General features: G+C 41.0%; 1 protein-coding gene across 1 annotated transcript in view; it reads right to left on the bottom strand.

Moving 5' to 3' along the window:
- Window positions 1-1,224: 1,224 nt before the first annotated feature.
- galt (galactose-1-phosphate uridylyltransferase) overlaps window positions 1,225-25,142 on the bottom strand; it is a 324,066-nt gene continuing 300,148 nt past the window's right edge. Inside the window, exon 12 of the mRNA XM_060908973.1 lies at window positions 1,225-1,775. The gene's annotated coding sequence lies outside the window, so the exon portion shown is untranslated. The remainder of the gene's footprint in view (window positions 1,776-25,142) is intronic.

Here is a 25,142-nt window from a genome sequence, read left to right on the forward strand (position 1 = left end):
AAACATATATCACAATGACCAAATTTCAGAGGGAACTAAATTTCACTGATTTTATGAAATCGAAAGGCCGTATAGCTTTAACTATACAGTATCTGAGGCTCAATCACTCTCGCCTATTCCAGTAACCATCCTTGCAGCACGCTGCTGGAGCCTCTCTAAAGATTTAGCATTTCCTACACCACAGCACCTCCATACAATGTCATGGTATTCAAGAAGAGGACAAATAAAGGACGTATGAATTATATTTGCACAATGCGACATTGAATTATTCCTAATGCACCCTAGCATACCTAGCCTTTTGCCAGCTCTAGATAATATATACTGGATATGGCAAGTCCATGAAAGGTATTCATCAAGAATGATTCCAAGATATTAAAAAAAAAAAAACAAACAAGAGTGCTCTGAGAGCACAATATCCCCTGCTGGCAACTATGCCATAACTCTGGTAAAATGCGACTGAATTGAATGAAATTGCAATATGTGTATTCCCAACACATAACAAAGAACCCTGCCAAGTTTCATGAAATTCCTCCAAAAATTGTGAGAGGAGTTGATTTCAGAACATGAGCACCCTTCCTGGGACGGCTGGACGGACAGACATCGCCACGACGTAATCCCCCTTCGGGCCTTTCAGCCAGCGGGGGATAAAAATTGTGAGGGAAGTTGATTTCAGAAAGTAAACACACCTTGATGAAATTGCCAAAGTACAAGTTTGTGAATAATCAAGTGCATAACTCTGGTAAAATGTGTCCAAATTAAACGAAATATTAATATGCGGATAACGGTCATATAACAAAGCCTTTTGCCAAGTTTGGTGAAATTCCTCCAGAGATTGTGAGAGGAGTTGATTTCAGAAGAACGTACACCCTCATGAAATTGTCAAAGTACAAGTTATTTAATCAAGGGTCAAAACTCGTAAAATTTTCACAAATGAAATTAAATCGCAATATGCGTATTACCGTCATATAACAAGGGCTTTTGCCAAGCTTCGAGACATTCGTCCAAAAATTGTGAGAGGATTTGATGTCAGAAAGCGATCACACCTTCATGAAATTATGAAAGTACAAGGTTGTTAATTAAGGGCTGTAACTCTGGTAAAATGCAACCGAATTGAACAAAATAATATGCGTACTACTGACATATAACAATGCCTTTTGCCAAATTTGGTGAAATTCCTCCACAGATTGTGAGAGGAGTTGATTTCAGAAGCAAAACACACTCTCATGAAATTGTCAAAGTATAATTGTGTTCATCAAGGGCTGTAACTCTGGTAAAATGTGACCCAATTTAACGAAATTACAATATGCGTATTACTGACATAACACAAAGAATCCTGCCAAGTTTCGTGAAATTCCTCCAAAAATTGTGAGAGGAGTTGATTTCAGAAGGTGAGCACCCTTCCTGGGATGGACGGACGGAAATCGCCACGACATAATCCCCCTTTGGGCCTTTCGGCCAGCAGGGGATAAAAATGATACACTTAACCCCAGATGTCTGTAAGCCAATTAAAAGATGTACAAAATTTGCAGTAATTAAGTTTCATGTCTCATTCGGGGGGAAAAACAAAACAAAACCCCAGCTTCTTGTCAAAACTCTATACATCAGATGCAACAGCAATGTTGGATACAACAGAGACAGATGAGCTTCTTATCCACCCCAAATCATCAGGTATCTTCCGCTTTAACTGCTTCGAAGGAAACAGCATGATACTGATCTGCAAATTCTACGAGCCAAATCCAGTGGAGATATCAGCATTTCAAAGCTCAACATCCAACCTGTGGAAACACGTACAGGTAAATCATTAGCTAGCTGACAAGACAAGACAAGCTTGTCAGACATGTTACATTATTAAAGCTCTGTATTAAATATAGAACGTCACACTGATGTACGGTTATACTTGAGTCGTTTTCTTGATCACTACTTTCAATTTTACTCAAATTATTTGAGTACAGTCGCAGTACTTTTAGTCATCAGGACTAAAATGTGTTGTACTCTTTATACCACTGCATATGCAGAAATGTAATAAATAGCCTCATGGAATGATGTTGTTTCTTTCAAAAAAAAAAGAAAGAAGAATAACCCTTAGCAAGGATGCACAGATTTCAGAGAACATACGACAAGCAAATGCACAATTTTTGCAGAATGCAAAAGCTTCATTTTTCAGAAGAGTAGACAGGTCACGTCTGAGTGAAGGTGAGCTATTTCCGACTAACAAATCATACAGCAGTCCAAGCATGACTCAAAATGCATAGAGCACATGGTGATATGTAACAATGTCAGATGGGCCTTATCCCAATCCTTTCAGACTGAGGAATCAGGGTTATTTTTTTTTCCTGTGTTCAATCAGATCCCACTCCATTCCATTTCGCTGTGGAATTTTGCAGGATCCCAGTTTCACTGCTGAACATGATGGCAAGATTTGATGTCTGATGGTATTTGAATTTAAACTGTCACTGAATGCACTAAAAGGAAACTGTCAGCAAACTGCAACTTCAAAGAGTTCTGTCCCATCTGAATAAATATGTGTGACTGCCATAAATGTCGGATGGGTTTTCGCTGCGACACATACAGTACCAGTCAAAAGCTTGGACACACCTTCTAATTCAATGTTTTTTTCTTTATTTTTTTAACTAAAAGACACTTCCTGTCTTAAAGTAATGATGGATGTCGTTTCTCTTTACTTAGTTGAGCGGTTCTTGACATAATATGGATTACTACAGTTGTGGATGGAATAGGGCTGATTACTGTATTTTTATATTTACCGTTTACTGTTTCATCTCAGGGCGGCATGGTGGTGTAGTGGTTAGCACTGTCGCCTCACAGCAAGAAGGTTCTGGGTTCGAGCCCAGTGGCCGACGGGGGCCTTTCTGTGTGGAGTTTGCATGTTCTCCTCGTGTCCGCGTGGGTTTCCTCCGGGTGCTCCAGTTTCCCCCACAGTCCAAAGACATTTAGGTTAACTGGTGACTCTAAATTGACCGTAGGTGTGAATGGTTGTCTGTGTCTATGTGTCAGCCCTGTGATGATCTGGCAACTTGTCCAGGGTGTACCCCGCCTTTCGCTGGGATAGGCAGCTGGGATAGGCTCCGGCTTGCCTGCAACCCTGTACAGGATCAGTGGTTACAGATAATGGATGGATGGATGGATGGATGGATATTTGATCTCAAAGACATTAAGAAGGCAAGGAACTCATTCACTAATTAACTTTTGATGAGCCACAGCCATTCATTGAAAAGCTTTCCAGGTGACTACCTCATGAAGCTGGTTCAAAGCAAATATTGTGCAAAGCGTCATCAAGGTAAACACTGGCTACTTTGAAGAATCTAAAATATGAAATGTTTTGGGGGGTTTTAAACACTTTTTATTTACCACATATTTCCATATCTGTTCCTTTAGTTATTTCATAGTTTTGATGTCTTCAGTATTGTTCTACAATATAGAAAATACAAAATACATAAAAACCTATGACTGAGTAGGGGCGTCCAAACTTTTAACTGGTACTGTACTTTTGACACCTCAACGTACAGAAACAATACATTTATTTCACCAAAATGTTGGTTCTTACTTTCTAATCTTGGCTAGGCTATCTTCCCGCAAGGATCACGTTGGGTAAGAAGCCAGTTTACCAAATGCAATGGTTATTATTATTAATGAGACCGTCAATGACGGTGTAGCTCACTCCGGCCCCATCTAGTCCAGAAAGAACGATCTACACAGCAAAATCCCCAGTGTTGAATTAACACCCAGAGTGTTTATATAGGTCCAATTGGATCCAAATTAACTCTGAAAGTGTTAATTCAACACTGAGGAATTTGCTGTGTAAAGTGGGCCACTTTGTGCAATAAATGTTGCAAGCTATATACAAGCTATATACACCCGAGGAATACCTACCTATCTGCCAGAAAGAATCCAAAATGGCGAGGAACTGACCGAGAAGAAGCGATTTTTGTTGAAATGCTCATTAAGGCTTAATTAGTCTATAACTTCATTAATAATTGTAATTAAGCACATCTGGGTAGAAGTTATATGCACCCTTGGTACCCCTACCTTCATGCCAGAAAGAATCAAAATCGGTGAAGAATTGAGGGAGAAGAAGCGATTTGTGTGGAAACTGCTCATTAGGGCTTCATTACTCCATATCTTTATTATTAATTGCAATTATGCACATTTGGGTAGAAGCCATATGCACCCCAGGCAGACCTACCTTCCTGCCAAAAAGAATACAAATCGGTGAAGAACTGAGATCAAAGCCTGGCATCTACGGTATGTGAGGAAATCAGACCTGGCTCGCAAGGGTTTAGACATGTTCAAGCACACTGACTGATGATGATGATTATTATTATTATCTTATCTGGCCGGGCGGCACAGTGGTGTAGTGGTTAGTGCTGTCGCCTCACAGCAAGAAGATCCGGGTTCGAGCCCCGTGGCTGGCGAGGGCCTTTCTGTGTGGAGTTTGCATGTTCTCCCCGTGTCTGCGTGGGTTTCCTCCGGGTGCTCCGGTTTCCCCCACAGTCCAAAGACATGCAGATTAGGTTAACTGGTGACTCTAAATTGACCGTAGGTGTGAATGTGAGTGTGAATGGTTGTCTGTGTCTATGGCCCTGTCCACGCGGCAACGGATTCAGGTGACTCCGATACAATTGCTTATCGTTTAGGCCTGGCGTCCACACGGCACCGGCGTTTTGGGTGCCCAAAACACAATCTTTTTGAGAACAGGTTCCAGAGTGGAAAGATCTGGCAACGTTGCCGTTGTGAAGTCGTCTGGATGAGTAGAACGGATTTGTTTACGATGACGTCACAACCACATGACTGTGAGTGCTTCACGCTGGGTAGAAGTGTAACGAACTCGATGCGAGTTGTCAACAAATCCTATAACTTGGTTCATGAAACGCGCTTACAAAATATTTTCACTGTGAATATTTATTGTGTAATGGTGCAAAGTGAGAGAGAGAGAGAGAGACTCTGCCCTTAGGGCAGAGTCAATCCCGCCAGCAAAAATAGGGAAAAAAGGAGCGATCTCACCTCTTCAGATGATGGTTTAAGTCCTACAATACATTCCTCAAAAAGGGCGTAGAAGAGCAAATTAATCCATCAACGTGTAGCATTCAATTTATTCCGGACCATTAAAGACGCTGCCTTCCGCGTAGAATCATACGTCATCCTCGCCGCCATATAGAGATCTTGCAGTCACGTGACCGGAAAGTACACAACCGCCATCTTGTCGGTCAAAAACACCGCTGAATACTGCTGCACTCGTGTACAGAATGGATCAATTTCAACCGACGGACTAAACGGCTCATTTTTCTAAGGAACAGATAACTAGATATATGTCTAAAATAAACGATCTACAGATTTGTGACCCTTATGGCTTACCGGACGGAGTTTTCATGACCGGATTTTGAACTGCCAGTGGAATACCCGGACGTGTATAATTACCTCATTAACTTTCCCTCGCTGTTCAGTGGTGAAGCACTGCGTGCTTATAAATCTCTGGACAGTTATCTCTACAGAAATTCAGGATTTGTCAGCGACTCAGATGTGGCATCTTGTAAACAAGAATCCTCATTGGATGGGTTAGTCACTTAAGTATTGAGTATAGCACTGACCAGCCGATTATAGAATAGAATAAGGTAATTCCAAATTGTCCGTCTTGTTTACATGGATCTGGCGTTCGAGAGGTAGAGGCTTGGCAGTGGAGATTTGAGTGGCTGTTTTCTGAGCTTAGTCAACAGGCCGGCTCTGCAGCCTCGCTTTTGCTTCGGCTCCCGGTGCCGCCTCCTTCACTTTGCTTCCGATAAAAATCCACGGAGACCCCGCTGGTCTCGCTATCTCGTCCGGAATTTTTTTTTTTTCTCGTCCGGAATGTTGTGCATGCAATGGAAATCGCTACGAACCGTCATTTTCTGCTGGAAACCAATGTCCAGTAAGTCCATACGGTTGTAGTGGATATTGAAGTCCGGTACGGACGAACAACACGCAAAAATACACACAAAAAACATAAAAAACGTGCACAGGTAGGGAGAGCTTGTAGCCGCAGCCATTGTAGTAGAATTGTATATAGTAGGGTTTTCCAGAAGAAAAAGTAGAAGTAAAAGCAGAAGTAGAACCAGAAGTAGAAGGCGGAATATGGCGTTTGACCGACACGATGGTGTCTGTCACAATTTGGATCGGCTGTGACGTCACATGCAAGTGCTCCATTGGATAGGTCAAAGCGGAGAATAAAGATTAGCTGCGTTTAACTGTACCAACAGGTTTGCTGTCCAAACGAGATCACATGGGATTACCTTTCACAGGTGAGACTGGAAAAATACTTTTCATTGTATTTGGTCATTATAATGTAATTTTCCGAACAGATTTTCCTGACTTTGTGGCTAATATGAAGTCTCGCGCATAATAGTTTATGCGCATGCGTCCTTACTTCTTCTATTGTTCTGGTGTCTCCGAAGGGACCGTCTTACAGCGCCCCTAGAGGTGTGGCATGTGTATTGCATCGTTTTCAGCAAGCGTTGCGTTGCCATATGGACCTGATATTTTACTGATCGTTGCCCATTTGGACGCGAAATATTTTTAAATAACATCTCGTTGCCGTTGTCGTGTGGATGTAGCCTATGTGTCAGCCCTGTGATGACCTGGTGACTTGTCCAGGGTGTACCCCGCCTTTCGCCCGTAGTCAGCTGGGATAGGCTCCAGCTTGCCTGCGACCCTGTAGAACAGGATAAAGCGGCTAGAGATAACGAGATGAGATGAGATCTCACCTGGCCGACAGGCAATGAGCTTACACCATCATGTGTTGTCTGTCATCCGTCCAGTGTTGTCCACATTTCATGAAAATCGCTTCTTCCCTCTCAATTCTTCACAATTTTTTATTCTTTTTGTCAGGAAGGTAGATTGCTGTTATTGAAACTCAGTCATTATTTTGTGATTTGAGATTTCAAGCAAGCTGTGGTATGAAACTCTGTAATTAATTAATTTTTAAAAATAGTTTAAATGACCTTCTAAAGCAGAGTTTTAGTATTCAAAACGGTCAAACTAATCTGATTAATTTCTGGACTCTAGTGATTGGCACCTTGGTGCCTCAAATGATCATAAAAATTTTTAAAATATTACATTCTGGAAATGTTTTACCCCAAACAGTACTCCATTATAATATTACACTTCATTTTCAAAATGCACCGTCTCTTCATTGCTCAGCTGAGACAAAAAAAAAATTATGTGAGAAAGCAAGTATATGAGCAGCATAATTCATACACACAGAAAAGCATAAAGGCAGCATATGAGTAGTGATGCTCCTAAAATTAACCTCTCTAAATGTATATTTGTATTAAAATATATGAAACATTGTCATCATGAGGTGTGGATAATGTATTGTGCTTCCATAATTGATGTTTGCAAATTTCTACAATATAAATCTACTACAGGCGGCACGGTGGTGTAGTGGTTAGTGCTGTCACCTCACAGCAAGAAGGTCTGGGTTCAAGCCCCGTGGCCGGCGAGGGCCTTTCTGTGTGGAGTTTGCATGTTCTCCCCGTGTCCGCGTGGGTTTCCTCCGGGTGCTCCGGTTTCCTCCACAGTCCAAAGACATGCAGGTTAGGTTAACTGGTGACTCTAACACGACTATCAGACTGCAACCTGAAACGACCCATATCTGATTTGTTGTGAAATCCGATTTTTTTTTTAGGCCATTCACATTACCAATTATATGAGACTTGTATGCGATCTCCAACATGAACGGAAAACGACCCAAAAGTGTCCCGCATGCGCAAATTGACACGTAATAAGCACATCTACGTAATATGTAAACAAAAAAAAGCGCACTCTTCATGTTTAATGATTTCTTTTTTTGTTTGTTTGTTTAATTATCTGGTTAGTGTTAAAGTGTGAGGTCTCGTGTGTGTTTTTGTTTCTGAACTGAAATGAAAACGTGTAGCCTGGTAACGAGGGTTGACTCCTAAATGTTTCTCTAATTTCTATATAAGTGCACTACATGTTACTAGGAAGTAATGGATTTTTAAACTCTATATAGTGCACTCGAGCTTCAGTAGGCAGTCATTTGGGATACGGCCGCTGTATTACCAAACTCTTAATTCAGGCTTAATAATTTGCACATATTTATTTCGTCATATTAATAAACTTTTTCTACATTTTTATAAATATTTATTTAGATTGTTTATAGCCAGCTGAATTCTGCAACTTCTCTCAGCGCTGGCTCAAGGTGCAGAAACACCAGTGCAGTTTGCTATGGAGATGAGGCGAGACCTGGCGATGTGGTTTTTGTGGCGGCGGCAGAACTCACACAATAATCTGATTAATGTGGGCAGCAGACTAATGAGACCGAAGGTGTCAAATTACTGGAAATTTCCAGAACAATCTTATAATCTTGTAATACAGGATGGTTTAAGTTATAAATCAGTTATAGAAACTGTTTTATTTAATCAGGCGAACAGATCAACATCCAGGTCCCTACCAAATCCACCATTAGCTTGATCAATTCTATAAAAGTCTATTTAAATTCTGAAAACTGTACAAATGTTGTTGTTTTCCACCAAAGAGGCGGGATTAGCCAACGCAGAATAGTGACGTTTGTCTCTTGTTGATGACGTGTAGGTCGCATGAATGCGACCTGTCCGGTCAGACTGCAGTCGCAGGTGAAAATAACGGATATGCATCGGAATTAGGACCACATATCCAAGCGGCCTGGGTCGCATGTGAAAAAATCGGATCTGTGTCGTTCAGATTGTCAATAACAAATCAGATACAGGTCGCATATGGGCAAAAAAATCAGATATGGGTCGTTTCAGGGTGCAGTCTGAACGTAGTCTAAATTGACCGTAGGTGTGAATGTGAGTGTGAATGGTTGTCTGTGTCTATGTGTCAGCCCTGTGATGACCTGGCGACTTGTCCAGGGTGTACCCTGCTTTTCGCCCGTAGTCAGCTGGGATAGGCTCCAGCTTGCCCGTGACCCTGTAGGGCAGGATAAACGGCTACAGATAATGGATGGATGGATAAATCTACTACATTTCAGTGGCGAACCGTTATTATTAGAGCTGGGACTTGAGCTCAGCCAAAACTTAACCAGAGAAACCAAAAAAGCAGCAGAGCGAAGGATTTTGCAAGAGATTAGCGTCAGGGTGTCGGGTCGCTCCGTTGTGTGTAGCTGTCGATGCTGATTTTAAAAGTAACAAAGTAAATTACAGAGGGAAATGAATACTTAAGTCTGAGTGAAAAATACTGAGGCAAGTGCGTGCAACCGACTATAACAAGTCAGATACTCTAATAATAACTGAAAGTCTCTGTGCGGCTAATAGATGATGCAGAGGAGACGGAGAGTTCATCTGTCAGCATATATTCTGGAAAACAATGAAAGACAGAGCGATCAACACACGGAGACAGGGGAAGGAACTCTGACATCCCTACCACATAACACACCTGTTAGCACACAGCCAAATGGCTACTGAGATAAACACCCGACTTTTCACACAGAATTTTACAACGCTAATTTACATATTTCATCCGATACAAACAGCAGATGTGTGTCAAAACATTTCTACATCAAAAAATAAATATCATATCTTGGGAAAAATAAAAATTATCTGCATTAATGAATATCGCCCATGCAGGATTCACGAAATCAGCTTACCCCTTTCCAGACATCCCAAGCACGGTAATATCCACAGGTGTGTTACACTAATTAACACCCCATCAGAAACAACAGTGGAAGCATTAACGGAACCCAAACATATTAACTTATTTTCCAATCGACAGATTTGGGGAAGTTCACAAAAAAAAAAAACTTTATTCATATGAAATTATGACATTGCTACATGTGCGTAGAAGAAGAATTTGGAGACGGAAATCTTAGTTTCTCGGTCATTAGCCCATGCTACTTGCTCTCTGACTCACGTTTAAGCTCATGTTGGCCTTCGAGAAGGCCGAGGACGATAAATTTTTGGTCCCTCCCAGTATAAATCAAAATCTGATTGGTTAATTCATCTGTCACTTCCTACATAAACATGGCCTTCTGTCCCGGCAATGAAGTCCTAACCAATGAGTGATCCAGCTCTAAACTCAGCCTAGAGACAACAAACAAAAAATCTCACTGGATAACTCGATTTTAATGTTTTCAGGACAGTTATCCTTTCATTTCTGAAGCAAATTTGATAGAAAATGAAGCCAAATTAGAAGTAGAATAGAATATTTATAGTGAAAGAAATTAAAGAATGAAAGAAATTAAGTATAACATTTGAAATGCTGATATGTTTGGGCTGTCTCTGAAGCACTAGAAGGCCCTGACGGTTCCCCTCTGCTACATTTCATAAACCAAGATGGCTGAAGTGTGAAATCAAATAAACGCAAATGTACGAATTCATTAGAAATTGCTGTTTTCCAGTTCAAAAGTTCCAGTTTAAGCCTCACAACAATATGAAGAGTTTAAACAACAAAGAAAAAAAGGTGTAAATATAAATAAAGGTAGAATTCATTTCCATTTATCTTGTATTTCAAGGGTTAAGCTGTTGCTACAGAGTTCACTAAGGAGTGGAGCAGTAGCGTCATAAAATGTCACATTTACTGGGACATAAATCTTTTCATTTCTCAGTATATATATATATATATATATATATATATATATATATATATATATATATATATATATATATATATACAGGGTGTTTAAAAAGTTTTGATATCATTTCACAGTCTAATAACTGCCAATTCTCGTTCAATTGACCTCAAATTTTAACAGCAGGTCAAAATTTTATGTTTAATGTTTTTTTTGTTTTAATCTTTTTAGGTATAGAAATGCCATTCACTGGAAAAGAAAAGGCTTTTTGTGTGTTAGAGGACGCTCGAACACAGTCGAACAAGACTGTGCAGAGTGCATTTACGATCGAATTCTCTAAAAATGCATTAACTGCTATGCAGATTTGGACATGGAACAAAAAGTTCAAAGAGGAAGGCTGTGTGTGCAGGGCGAAAGGATCTGGACAACCACCAGCGTCAGAAGAGACGGTCGAGTGGGTTCGGGAAGATTGAAAATTTGTGAAATCGTTCATGGAATCCACATGCCTTTGAATTTCTCATTCAAATTTTGAGGAATAAATCTTATATTGCTCAACATTAAACCTGTTCAGTTTCATTTGCCTCGACTATGTAGTTTCTGGGATATTTACATCTCAAATAATATCACATTTTTTGAAACTCTCTCTGTATATATATATATATATATATATATATATATATATATATATATATATATACACACACACAATATATATATATATATATATATATATATATATATATATATATATATATATATTAGTGCTGTCAAAAATGTCGCGTTATTAACGCGTTGACTCAATTTTAACGGCAATAATTTTTTTATCGCGAGATTAACGCTCTGTGACATGATGCAGGTTTTTCATAAGCTTTTGAAACTGCCAGGAACTTGGAACAGAGACTTTGCTTAGAAAAACGATAGCAGCTAGACTGTAATGCCACGCCCCGCACAGCCAGAGTCCTCTGCCCTCCCCCGAAGAGCCACGGTGCTCGGCTTAGGTTTCGTTTTCCCATCGGCGGCTCCAGCCCCACTTTGCAGTGGCTGTGACAAGACATGTTATGCTCTGCAATAAAAAAAAAAAAAACATTCGTACAACCAGTGTTCCAACTACGCCGATATTTTCGGGGGGGGTCCCTTTTTTTCTCTTGGGGGGGGTGCTTGCGCTTGTCTCAGAGCGCAGCTCTCCATCGCGCGCTCACTTTGGATATGCAAATGCTTCTCGTTACACACGATTGCTATGTCAATAAACATCATTTTGCCAATATTTTAGAGACCCCCCAACATTTCCCAAATCATGTTTTCAAGGGATCTCATGTCTGTTTCAGGGGATCTCGGATCCCCCGAGTACCCTCGTAGTTCGAACGGTGAGCAAGCCCATTCACTTTTTTATGCTGATAAGAGAATTACAATGGTTTTTCATGTGACAAAAATGTGCAATTAAATTGCGATTAATCGCGAGTTAACTATGACAGTCGTGACATTAATCGCGATTAAATATTTTAATCACTTGACAGCACTAATATATATATATATATATATATATATATATATATATATATATACACTCATTCTGAAATATAAGGTTCTACTTAAAAAAATAGAGGGAGTAATGAAATGGCTTGAGTTTGCAGTCTGTGAAATTGCACATGATTCACTGCAAGTTATATCTTTAAAAAATACTACAGGGAACAAATTAATCACTCGTGAAAGGTTTTTTTTTCTCTTTCTGTCTCTCTTTTCCTTCTTTTGTCTTTCGTCTTTTAAGTGTATCCTACTCCAAGTAGAGTTCGTAGTACGTGTGCTTGTAAATCAACCAATACACAACGTTTTCTGGGCTGTTCTGAAGACTATGGACTGAAGATAAGGACATGTTTATGGTCCATGATGGCTAATAACAAATTGAGTAAATAGTCTCCTGAGGACAGGCTGACATCACCATCAGCAAAGATTACTGTAGATTGCTCTGTTTGTAGACCGTTCCTCACTTCTTCCCAAGGATGAAACTATCTCATAGCTTGGGGAGGAAGAGACAGCGGGTCACCGTAGTAAATTTTTCATGTAATAAATAGCTCTGGTGATATACACCATAAGCACTGACAGACATTTTCCAGTCAGCGCTATAGCGGCAGAGAAAAGAGACTTTTTCCACCGATAAATATCAGAAGGGAATTTGGTTCTTTCTCAGCGCAGAGGAGAATCTGTTCCCCAGGAGGTTGACAGGGAGGAGGCTTTGTTAACACCAACCATCTGTGTAGCGACTCGTTCGACAATGTACTGTCCGTGGCTGACATTATTTCCCATTTTGTTTCTGCACTGGAAAAGTTCTGGGGAGTTGTACGGCTTCGAAATAAAAGCCATGCACCATGAGGGACCTGCTGTCTGATTGCAGTTTTGTTGGACCTCTTTTAAACAAGTTCAAGTTCATAAAAAACAGATTGAATGCATGCTTGAATCTCCATAATTTAAAGGGCCTGGCTATAAATTGTGCTCCCACTGGGAATTCTCAGCATCACTGGGATGTGCCGGACACACCGCCGCCGCCTTGCACTCAAAATACCGTTCTTACAAGGGGCTTGAATTGGGAAACGCTGGGTCACGCACAGAAAAAGCACCAAGGAATGTTTGTCTTAAGTAATCCAAGGCATTTCAGCTGTTAAATCAAGTTCTTGTCTTGTTTCTGGATTTATGTTTTTGACCTTTGACTAATTAATAACACAAAAGTCATTTTATGGGGGAAAAAAATCACCCTGACTTGCATATTAATCTTTATTATTATTAACATTTGAGGTTCAGTGGCGTCCAAGATTTCTTTGGAATGAAATTCAGATTTGACGTTTTGTACTCTAAATTTCTTTCCATGATATGTCTCTTTTCACTTTCCTACTCTTGCTTCATTTCTTCTCCACATCAACAGCAAAGATGTGGCAGCACTTTAGTCAGTCCAGTCCAGCTCTCACAGCTCTTCATCTCAAACCGATCAGCTTCCAAAGCTTCAACTTGCATACTAATACCACCATTAATTCCTTATCCATCCATTATCTGTAGCCACTTATCCTGTCCTACAGGGTCGCGGGCAAGCTGGAGCCTATCCCAGCTGACTATGGGTGAGAGGTGGGGTACACCCTGGACAAGTTGCCAGGTCATCACAGGGCTGACACATCGACACAAACAATCATTCATACACCTTCACATTCACACCTACGATCAATTTAGAGCCACCAGTTAACCTAACCTGCATGTCTTTGGACTGTGGGGGAAACTGGAGCACCTGGAGGAAACCCATGCAGACACGGGGAGAACATGCAAACTCCATACAGAAAGGCCCTCGCCGGCCACTGGGCTCGAACCTGGACCTTCTTGCTGTGAGGCGACATCAGACCGACGTACTTCACAAAATACATATTTCAGATTTAGATTAAATTAATTTAAATTTAGATTCAACATCAGTATGACTCTATTCCATTGGCTCTCGGCTTCACTTAATAGGACTATTTGACGCTACATTTGAGGTTCAGTGGCGTCCAAGATTTCTTTGGAATGAAATTCAGATTTGACGTTTTGTACTCTAAATTTCTTTCCATGATATGTCTCTTTTCACTTTCCTACTCTTGCTTCATTTCTTCTCCACATCAACAGAAAAGATGTGGCAGCACTTTAGTCAGTCCAGTCCAGCTCTCACAGCTCTTCATCTCAAACAGATCAGCTTCCAAAGTTTCAACTTGCATACTTATACCACCATTAATTCCCTCTCATGGATTACTAACTCGTACTTAACAACTCCCAGCTAATGAAAAGCGGTAGATCAGATTGTATGACGTAGTCACACACTTCTAGAGATGTCCGGGGGCATGCCCCCTGGAAATTTTTGAAAAAAAATGGTGTGACACGGTGCATTGTCGTGCATTCTGAGTGCCATATTTGAAGAAAACTGATCAGGAAATCGGACCGACATACTTCACAAAATGCATTCTTCAGATTAAGATTATTTAGATTCAACATCAGTATGACTCCGTTCCACTGGCTCTCGGCTTCACTTAATAGGACTATTTGACGCTATATACTTGTATCCCCTGAGCTGAAGTGAGGTCAGAAGAGCGAATCCAACAGTGTCCGCTGATTATTTTGTAATGCGACAGTCTTTTGAACTAAAAGCAATAGGCGGGATTCACTTGTCAAAATCAGTAGACTACCATGTGAATCAGTCGAGTTGGTAAGTATGCTAACTAGCCTCATCTCTGTTGTCATACTGCAATCTGGAACTTTGAATCAAGAGTTTTTGCTACTTCTACACTCTCAGAAAATAAAGTACATTATCATATGACGCGTACAGACCTGTGCACACGCTCTTAATAAAACCATTGGGAAAAGTCATGTGACTAGCCAGATACGGATTTTGGAATCCAGTCCGGAAAAAGCTGTATGTGGCCCCAGACCTGTTTTCATTTTGCTCTGAATTGTTACTTGGAAAAATGAGTGACACAACTGAGCATAGTGAAAGTGATTTTTTTAAACAATTTTAATAAAATTGTTTTCTTCAAAAATACAATCAATATCCCCACCAGTCAAGGCTTCTGTGGCATTTGGTTTGTTGCCTTTTCCATTTTTTTTTTTTTTTTGAGGTCTGTGTGCTCGGACTTCAGGACTTCCCTGGACTTTTTAAAGTCTTTGTCTTTCAGAATGTTTATCTTCCTGTTGTTGTTGTCATGGTAGCGTTGAATACTTTGCGAAAAGGAAGACAAAGTGTCAGGTTTGTCGTCTAAATTTCCTTTTTTCTTCGCTTGTATATAGAAACTACGTAGCAAGCTGTCTAGCTCCTTAGAGGGGATGACCAGTGTTGCCAGATACTGCTGATGTTTTCCAGCCCAAAATATGTTCAGAACCCGCCAAAATGCACTTGAAACCGCCCAATCTGGCAACACTGGGGATGACTGTTATCTCTCTTTCCTCCTTAACTTCAGCAAGAAATCTTTTTAAAATGTTCATGTCGTACTTAGTTTTTTTTTTTTTTTACGGTGTTTCCTTGTTGTTGTCCTCGTATAAACAAGTGAATTTCTTCATTCGAAAGTCTCATCTCATCTCATTATCTCTAGCCGCTTTATCCTGTTTTACAGGGTCGCAGGCAAGCTGGAGCCTATCCCAGCTGACTACGGGCGAAAGGCGGGGTACACCCTGGACAAGTCGCCAGGTCATCACAGGGCTGACACATAGACACAGACAACCATTCACACTCACATTCACACCTACGGTCAATTTAGAGTCACCAGTTAACCTAACCTGCATGTCTTTGGACTGTGGGGGAAACCGGAGCACCCGGAGGAAACCCACGCGGACACGGGGAGAACATGCAAACTCCGCACAGAAAGGCCCTCGCCGGCCACGGGGCTCGAACCCGGACCTTCTTGCTGTGAGGCAACAGCGCTAACCACTACACCACCGTGCCGCCCTCACTCGAAAGTACCTTTTTTAATTTTCTTTGACAATTCCAGCTTCTTCAATTAGGTCTGTGTCTAATAAATCATCTGGAAAATAAAATTCACTTTGATTGTGCTCAGTTGAGTCGTTTTTCACACACCACTGTTCATCGTTTTCCACTGTTTATGTTAGTTAAAAAATGTCATATGATAAAATGCTTATTGACTGAGTTAGGTCAGGCCAGACGGGAAAATATTTGGCTCTTGGTCATTTGTACAGACCGAGTGCAGTGAGGTCTGTACGGCATGACCTCGAGCCAAATATTTTCCCATCCAGCCTGACCTAACTCAGTCAATAACTACATAATACTGTACCTTTCAGGGTACAATGGCTTGTCACTGGGGCAGTACTCTCTAAGGTACTTACAGTATTTATACCCTTTCTATACTGCTTGGGAACATAAATGTACCTTTTCGGCCCTATAAAGGTACACATAGTTACCTTGAGGTCCAATAATGAGCCCTAGAGGGTACATTAGTGTAGATTGTACCTTGGGAGACAGAAACGTACTCCTACTGTACCCCTATTTCTGACAGTGTACTTTGGAAACACAACGTCTCCCTTGTGTCTTCAGCAGGACAGACAAACTCTAAAGTCATCCAGGAATAATGAAAATACATCACCAAATTAACAAATTAACACCAGAACAAATATTTCAAAACACATTTTATATTTTTCAGACTTGTTTCTTGCTTTAAAGTTTCAGATCTGTTTATATATCCACCATCCCCATCCACATACCGTAAGGCGAAGGAATGAAAGAAAAAAAAGAAGTCACTATTTATAGAACAAGTTCTGAGTAAAATCACAGAATACTTTGATACTGAAGTACCAAACAGATGCATAAGTTTTGTAACAGCAGGAGATGAAGTGTCAGTGAAATGAACTGCATTATCACATCAGAAGAAAAGCAACAACAACCAAAGTTTTACAAAACAGAATTCATATTTCACTCTCATCTGTTCGTATTTCAACATGTAATGTTTGAAACTGATTCTAATAAACAGGAGATACACCACGTAGCTTAAGAGGTTGTTATTCTTTGGGTTGGATTGACTGAAAAATAAGTGCGCGTCATGTATAGCAGAGAGGACGACTTGTTTCTTGTTTTACCGCATGATGCTACCCCCTGCTGCTAATCGTTACAGATACAGTTCTAATCATGCTCAGGACTCCTGGAGAGAGCTACAAATAAGGACAGAATGAAAAAGTTTTGCTGTTCCATGAATATCCATGCCTCGTGCAGGTGCAGTCTCTTGAGGTACCCATGGGTCAGCTCCACTGCATTTTTGTTAGAACTCATCTCATCTCATCTCATCTCATCTCATCTCATTATCTCTAGCCGCTTTATCCTGTTCTACAGGGTTGCAGGCAAGCTGGAGCCTATCCCAGCTGACTACGGGCGAAAGGCGGGGTACACCCTGGACAAGTCGCCAGGTCATCACAGGGCTGACACATAGACACAGACAACCATTCACACTCACATCTACGGTCAATTTAGAGTCACCAGTTAACCTAACCTGCATGTCTTTGGACTGTGGGGGAAACCGGAGCACCCGGAGGAAACCCACGCAGACACGGGGAGAACATGCAAACTCCACACAGAAAGGCCCTCGCTGGCCACGGGGCTCGAACCCGGACCTTCTTGCTGTGAGGCGACAGCGCTAACCACTACACCACCGTGCCGCCCTTTGTTAGAACTGATTTTACTATATTTATATTTTATACTTCGTAGTCTGTAAAGAAAAAAATACAAAATGTCCACCAATTTAGACTTTTTGTAGACTAGATTATCATAAATAAATTATTTATTTATTTATTTATTTATTTATTTATTTATTTTTGTGGTGGTCATGGGGAGTGACTGGGGATTGGGGTTGGGATTGGGGTTGTGGTGTTTGCTGTTTCCATCACCCCTGATAGTACATTACATACACACACACACACAAGCATGAACATGTCCAAACAGTTTTTGGGACAAAGATCAAGCTAAAGACATAAACACAGCAACGACATTCCAGAGGTCTCCTACAGAAGACTCGAGCTAGAAAGACCAATATGAACATGCATTATATGGAAATATACTGGGAAATATACCACTCATATTTTTCATACGAGCTACATCTGGGACACGGAGATCCAAAGCCGTGACATAAATCTCTATATATCACTTGTGAGGAAATCGACGAATTGTTTTGATAAATTTGGGCACTTTTTGTTTGTAAATGTGTCGATATAATAAAATGAACATCACATGCTGGCTTGAAGATATGAAGTTTATCTTCTCATATTGAAAAACTCGTATTTTTCCATACGAAATACATCACGGATCTGAGTGACATGTTTAAATAATATTGGCTGGCTTTGAGTGGTATATCAGATATATTCCATTCAGCTAGTATGATACTGAACGAGTCGAAGACGAGTTCAATATCATGCTAGCTAAATGGAATATATCTGATATACCATGAAAAAAAGCCAGCCAATATTATTATTATTATTATTATTATTATTATTATTATTATACATTCCTTCTGGGTGTTCAACACATCTTTCTCTTTCAAAATTCTCTCAAAATCTTCTATATTTAACGAAGCAAACCTGGCAGCCATGTTTGTTTACAAATTGTCACAGTCGCTCGCTAGTGCAGAAGTTTTACATCTCTGACGTGTGACGTCATGTTGTCTTGACAACCAAGCAATATCATAAACCATATTCAACGCTCATTCTCCATTGGGTAGAGTGATGTAATACACGTAGGATAAGCGATATGCTAACAATATTGCATGCTCATCTCATCTCATCTCATTATCTCTAGCCGCTTTATCCTGTCCTACAGGGTCGCAGGCAAGCTGGAGCCTATCCCAGCTGACTACGGGCGAAAGGCGGGGTACACGCTGGACAAGTCGCCAGGTCATCACAGGGCTGACACATAGACACAGACAACCATTCACACTCACATTCACACCTACGGTCAATTTAGAGTCACCAGTTAACCTAACCTGCATGTCTTTGGACTGTGGGGGAAACCGGAGCACCCGGAGGAAACCCACGTGGACACGAGGAGAACATGCAAAACTCCACACAGAAAGGCCCTTGCTGGCCACGGGGCTCGAACCCGGACCTTCTTGCTGTGAGGCGACAGCGCTAACCACTACACCACCGTGCCGCCCATATTGCATGCTATCAAACCAAATGAATGAAACCAGCCAGAAGGGAATAGAACATGTTTTTATTCCATAAAAAAAGTGTCCTGTATGTATAATAATTCCCAATATTTCACTCCGATGATGTCACCCCCAGTGTTTTCCTGCTGACTGGACTCGTGTTGCCAAATTGGTGATCTGGTTCAAAATTAAAATTCTTTTGATTACTGTAACTTGCTTTGTGTGTGTGTGTGTGTGTGTGTGTGTGTGTGTGTGTGTGTGTGTGTGTCCATATAATATAAAGAACATTACACGGTGGCGTGAAGATATGAAGTTTATCTTCTCATGGTGAAAATATTTTCACTCATTCGCTTCACTCACTCATGAATATGTTCACCACTTGAAGATAAACTTCATATGTTCACGCAACCGTATAATATCCTCTATATATTATAACAGCCAAAGCCTGTTTAGAGCCCAAAGCAGAAATCAGCACACAATTCCAGCTGAACAGTAGTAAAGTGCTCAAACTCTATCAGATATGAGGTTTATGTCTGACTGGGAGGACCTGTTCTCACTCTTTGCCCAAAAAACATCAATATCTGGCACCCACCCTGCAATATATTGTTCCTTGGCTCTCGTTTAGCCATACTTCATTAGCGCTGATCAGTATGAATGATGAACAATATGCCAATGTAATACACTAGCAGCAATATTCCAGATCAATTCTCCCGAGCTTGCATTAAGACGGCTAGAAAAGGAAATGCGTACATTTTCCACAGCTCAAATACTGAGGCGTATGTATAAATCCTTGCTCTTAGTGTTGTTAATTACAGATATTTGCATCTGAGCTGCTTAGCGACTCCCAGCGCGCATGAGGAAAAGATTAAGGAACCCAAGAGAGGAATACAACCTGCTTTCTCATTACGCTAACCTAAATTACATCCAGTAACCAGGCCATAACCATTGTTTCAATAAAGTAATTTCTGGAAATGTTCTTATGGTTCCCTGTTGTTTGTTATATAATACATAAGCTTGTGCAGGGCTTCGAAGTGTGAAGATATTCAGCACTTGTGTTTATGATTCTCTGTGTAAGGACGACTCCTGATATTCAAACCCCAATGTGGAAGCATTTGTTCGGTTTGTTGAAATCCTGGAACTTTATGCTTCATGTTACAGTAATGACAACTATTATTATAATATGCAGAAAACCCCACTCATTTTCCATTCCACTCCTTAAACACAACCGTCTGCAGATTCACTGAAAGCTGGAGATGGTTAATATCCTGGACTTCATTCACATATCTGGCAATAAACCTGGACTTTTCGGTCTATAGAGGGAAGCAATATTCTCCATACTCTATTGTAAATATCATGCTCTGAACAGATAGCGAATGCTAATTGGAGACAAGTGTTCCTTCTTTGCACTGAGTCAACAAAAACACACAAGCTGTCACACATTTTAAGTGTGTCATAAAAATTCTCTCGTCGTCGCTAATTTCAGGCCAAAAGCCACCAGCATCCGGTGCATTCTCTGAGGTCCGTCTGCCATAACAATGACATCATTCTTTCACAGTCAACTGCAAGCATGAGGAGAGCAGACCAGAGCTACACACCCGAGAGAAATCCAATGCTTCATGCCTGTCTTGGAACAAGCACTGTATCCTTTTGATATCGAGCTCCACATGCATTTTTCTACATATTCATTTTCTCTGTCACTGCCAGGAAGCATCACATTTGTCCCAACACTTGACAGCATTAATATGATGGTTTTCAAAGCACTGAAGGGTGATGTGAGTTCTTCTCATCCCCAAGGTGCCAACATTGCAAACGAGAGAAAGAAAGAGAGAGAGAGAGAGAGCAGAATTTTACCCTAAAAACCTCAGGATAAGGTTCTAGGGGCCCCAGTCTGCCATTACTCTCATCCCCATTTTGGGTTACTACGTGGCGTTTCCTTCAGGTTCTTGGGTTTCCTTCCACCTCCCAAAAATGTCAAAAGTCAGTAAGTGGATTGGCTATACTAAATTGGGCCTAATCGTGAATATTTATGTGCTTGGGCTCCTAAGTCCAATACTTCTCATCTCATCTCATTATCTCTAGCCGCTTTATCCTTCTACAGGGTTGCAGGCAAGCTGGAGCCTATCCCAGCTGACTACGGGCGAAAGGCGGGGTACACCCTGGACAAGTCGCCAGGTCATCACAGGGCTGACACATAGACACAGACAACCATTCACACTCACATTCACACCTACGCTCAATTTAGAGTCACCAGTTAACCTAACCTGCATGTCTTTGGACTGTGGGGGAAACCGGAGCACCCGGAGGAAACCCACGCGGACACGGGGAGAACATGCAAACTCCACACAGAAAGGCCCTCGTCGGCCACGGGGCTCGAACCCGGACCTTCTTGCTGTGAGGCGACAGCGCTAACCACTACACCACCGTGCCGCCTCCAATACTTCTTTGGAATGAAATTCCGAGTTGACGTTTGGTACGATAAATTTCTTTCCCTGATATGTCTCTTTTCACCTTCCTACTCTTGCTTCATTTCATCTCCACATCAACAGAGTGATGCGGCAGCACTTTAGTCCTTTAGTCAATTTAGTCCAGCTCTCACAGCTCTTCATCTCAAACAGATCAGCTTCCAAAGTTTCAACTTGCATACTTATACCACCATTAATTCCCTCTCATGAATTACTAACTCGTACTTAACAACTCCCAGCTAATGAAAAGCGGTAGATCAGATTGTATGACATAGTCACACACTTCTAGAGGTGTCCGGGGGCATGCCCCCTGGAAAATTTTGAAAAAAAAAAAAATGGTGTGACACGGTGCATTCTCGTGCATTCTGAGTGCCATACTTGAAGAAAACTGATCAGGAAATCGGACCGACATACTTCACAAAATGTATTCTTCAGATTAAGATTAAATTCAATTTCGATTCAACATCAGTATGACTCCGTTCCACTGGCTCTCGGCTTCACTTAATAGGACTATTTGACGCTATATACTTGTATCCCCTGTGCATAAACGGCTGAAGCAAGGTCAGAAGAGCGAATCCAACAGTGTCCGCTGATTATTTTGTAATGCGGTAGTCTTTTGAACTAAAAGCGGTAGGCGGGATTCACCTGTCAAAATCAGTAGACTACCATGTGAATCAGTAGAGTTGGCAAGTATGCTAACTAGCCTCATCTCTGTTGTCATACAGCTGCACTGCAATCTGGAACTTTGAATCAAAAGTTTGCTGTTTCCACTACTTCTACACTCTCGGAAAATAAAGGACATTAGTGTACCTTTAGGGGTACAATGGCTTGTCACTGGGGCAGTTCCCTCTAAGGCATGGGTTCTCAAACTTTTCTGCTTTAAGCCCCACCTATTCATACTTGTCACGGGTTGGGGCTCATTAAAAAAGATTATTTTGGCTCATCTATTCTATTAGACTCTAATAATCTATTGTAAAGTGTATTAATGGGATGCGACATCACAGATGGGAGCCCAGGAATTAAATAAACGCAATAAAAATAAACTGCTTTTACAGTAGTGCTTGAAAGTTTGTGAACCCTTTAGAATTTTCTATATTTCTGCATAAATATGACCTAAAACATCATCAGATTTTCACACAAGTCCTAAAAGTAGATAAAGAGAACCCAGTTAAACGAATGAGACAAAAATATTATACTTGGTCATTTATTTATTGAGGAAAATGATCCAATATTACATATCTGAGAGTGGCAAAAGTATGTGAACCTTTGCTTTCAGTATCTGGTATGACCCCCTTGTGCAGCAATAACTGCAACTAAACGTTTGCGGTAACTGTTGATCAGTCCTGCACACCGGCTTGGAGGAATTTTAGCCCATTCCTCCGTACAGGACAGCTTCAACTCTGGGATGTTGGTGGGTTTCCTCACATTAACTGCTCGCTTCAGGTCCTTCCATAACATTTCCATTGGATTAAGGTCAGGACTTTGACTTGGCCATTCCAAAACATTAACTTTATTCTTCTTTAACCATTTTTTGGTAGAAAGACTTGTGTGCTTAGGGTCATTATCTTGCTGCATGACCCACCTTCTCTTGAGATTCAGTTCATGGACAGATGTCCTGACATTTTCCTTTAGAATTCGCTGGTATAATTCAGAATTCATTGTTCCATCAATGATGGCAAGCCGTCCTGGCCCAGATGCAGCAAAACAGGCCCAAACTATGATACTACCCCCACCATGTTTCACAGATGGGATAAGGTTCTTATGCTGGAATGCAGTGTTTTCCTTTCTTCAAACATAACACTTCCCATTGAAACCAAAAAGTTCTATTTTGGTCTCATCCGTCCACAAAACATTTTTCCAATAGCCTTCTGGCTTGTCCACGTGATCTTTAGCAAACTGCAGATGAGCAGCAATGTTCTTTTTGGAGAGCAGTGGCTTTCTCCTTGTAACCCTGCCATGCACACTGTAGGTATCATGCCGCCATCTTGTGTCAGAACTACAATTCCCAGGCAACTTCCGTGTGACCTACGTCACGCGTGGGCGGGATCACCTACGTCAGTCTGCCATGCACGCATAAATCCAAGCGGAAGCTCCAACATCTTTGTCTCTCACGTCTGGCTTCCGATGAATCTGGACGTATAAAGAGGCGCTCTCCACCCAAAAAGACGTCTTCTTTCTTGCAAGATCCATCACTCAGCGCGATTTTCTTACCCTTGGCAAAGGTAAACTCTAGAGTCGCGCGATCTTTAAACTCAACCTGAGTTACAACCGGTTTACTTGCATTAGAAGTGACGTCACGACTGCAGCCCAGGCAGTTAAAAGTTAAGAAGCGATTGAATCCTTTTTAACTCAAAAGCGCTGTGCGTCTTATTCTGATCAGAGACTTTTCCTCACGAACGCTGAGGTTCGGACCAAGAATCCTCTGCTTTCCACGGGAACCACCCAAGTGCTCCGCTGGACCCGAAAGTTCTCTGCGCCTCCATCACGAGCGACTCACGTGCTCCCACGGCGAGGCCTGAAGCTACACCGGCGAATAGTTCTTCATATCTTGCTAAAGGCAGGATTAAGTAAGATTTTGGCATTTGGGCATAATTAGGATAGTCTTAGGAATTTGCTTTTATTGAAATAGTGTGAATTTAAACCCAGGTTTATCTGTTACACTGTTAGACACGCAGCGTGTTGATTTATTTTGTTCTATGTTCTCTCAATTGTTTTTTTTAATAGATAGGCTGTGCATGCTTTTCTTTACTACTAACATATAGTTCTCTTATTATACATCTTGATCTCAAGATTTCAGTGGATTCAGTATGGTTATGAGCTAGTGGGTTAGCTACAGCTTCCCTTTTGTCTGCTTAGCAACACAAAGCTAATCAAGGCCTACCATGGGCTCAGCAGGCCATCAGGCCTGATAAACCACACCTCAGCTAGAAATCCACAAGCTAGCTTTTAGTTAGCTACGGCTAATACCCTTGTCTTTAGCAACACGTGCTCAGTAGGCCTCACCAGGCCTAACAAACACACTAGCTAGGCCATAGGGCCTTTAGCAAACTCACACTAGCAACACAAGGCTAAACACAGAGCTAATCCTTTGTTCTGTTTAGATAACATTCTTTTGTTTAGCTACCAACAAGCTAGGCCTCCACCACGTGTAGTTAGCTACACGAGGCTAAACACATGGTCAAGTCCTACACACACCCACACATACACCTCACTGCTTGTATATATTGATTTATTATTTTTATCTTTATCTTTGTATAATAAATTCATTTATTAAACAAACTTTGTTTATTTGTGTGAACAACAATATGTGAAGTCCCCAATCTTCTCAAAGAATTCAAAAAGGGTGCATATAAAAGTTATGTGATGTGGTAAGTGATTGTAATAATTTGGAAATATACCATAATTTAGCTGTTTGGTAATTTATTATTAAGCACCAGGATTAATGGTATGATTCCCTAAACAATTCACTAAATGATTAATTGAACG

This window comes from Neoarius graeffei, chromosome 25, assembly GCF_027579695.1.
Source record: "Neoarius graeffei isolate fNeoGra1 chromosome 25, fNeoGra1.pri, whole genome shotgun sequence".
Classification (NCBI taxonomy): domain Eukaryota; kingdom Metazoa; phylum Chordata; class Actinopteri; order Siluriformes; family Ariidae; genus Neoarius; species Neoarius graeffei.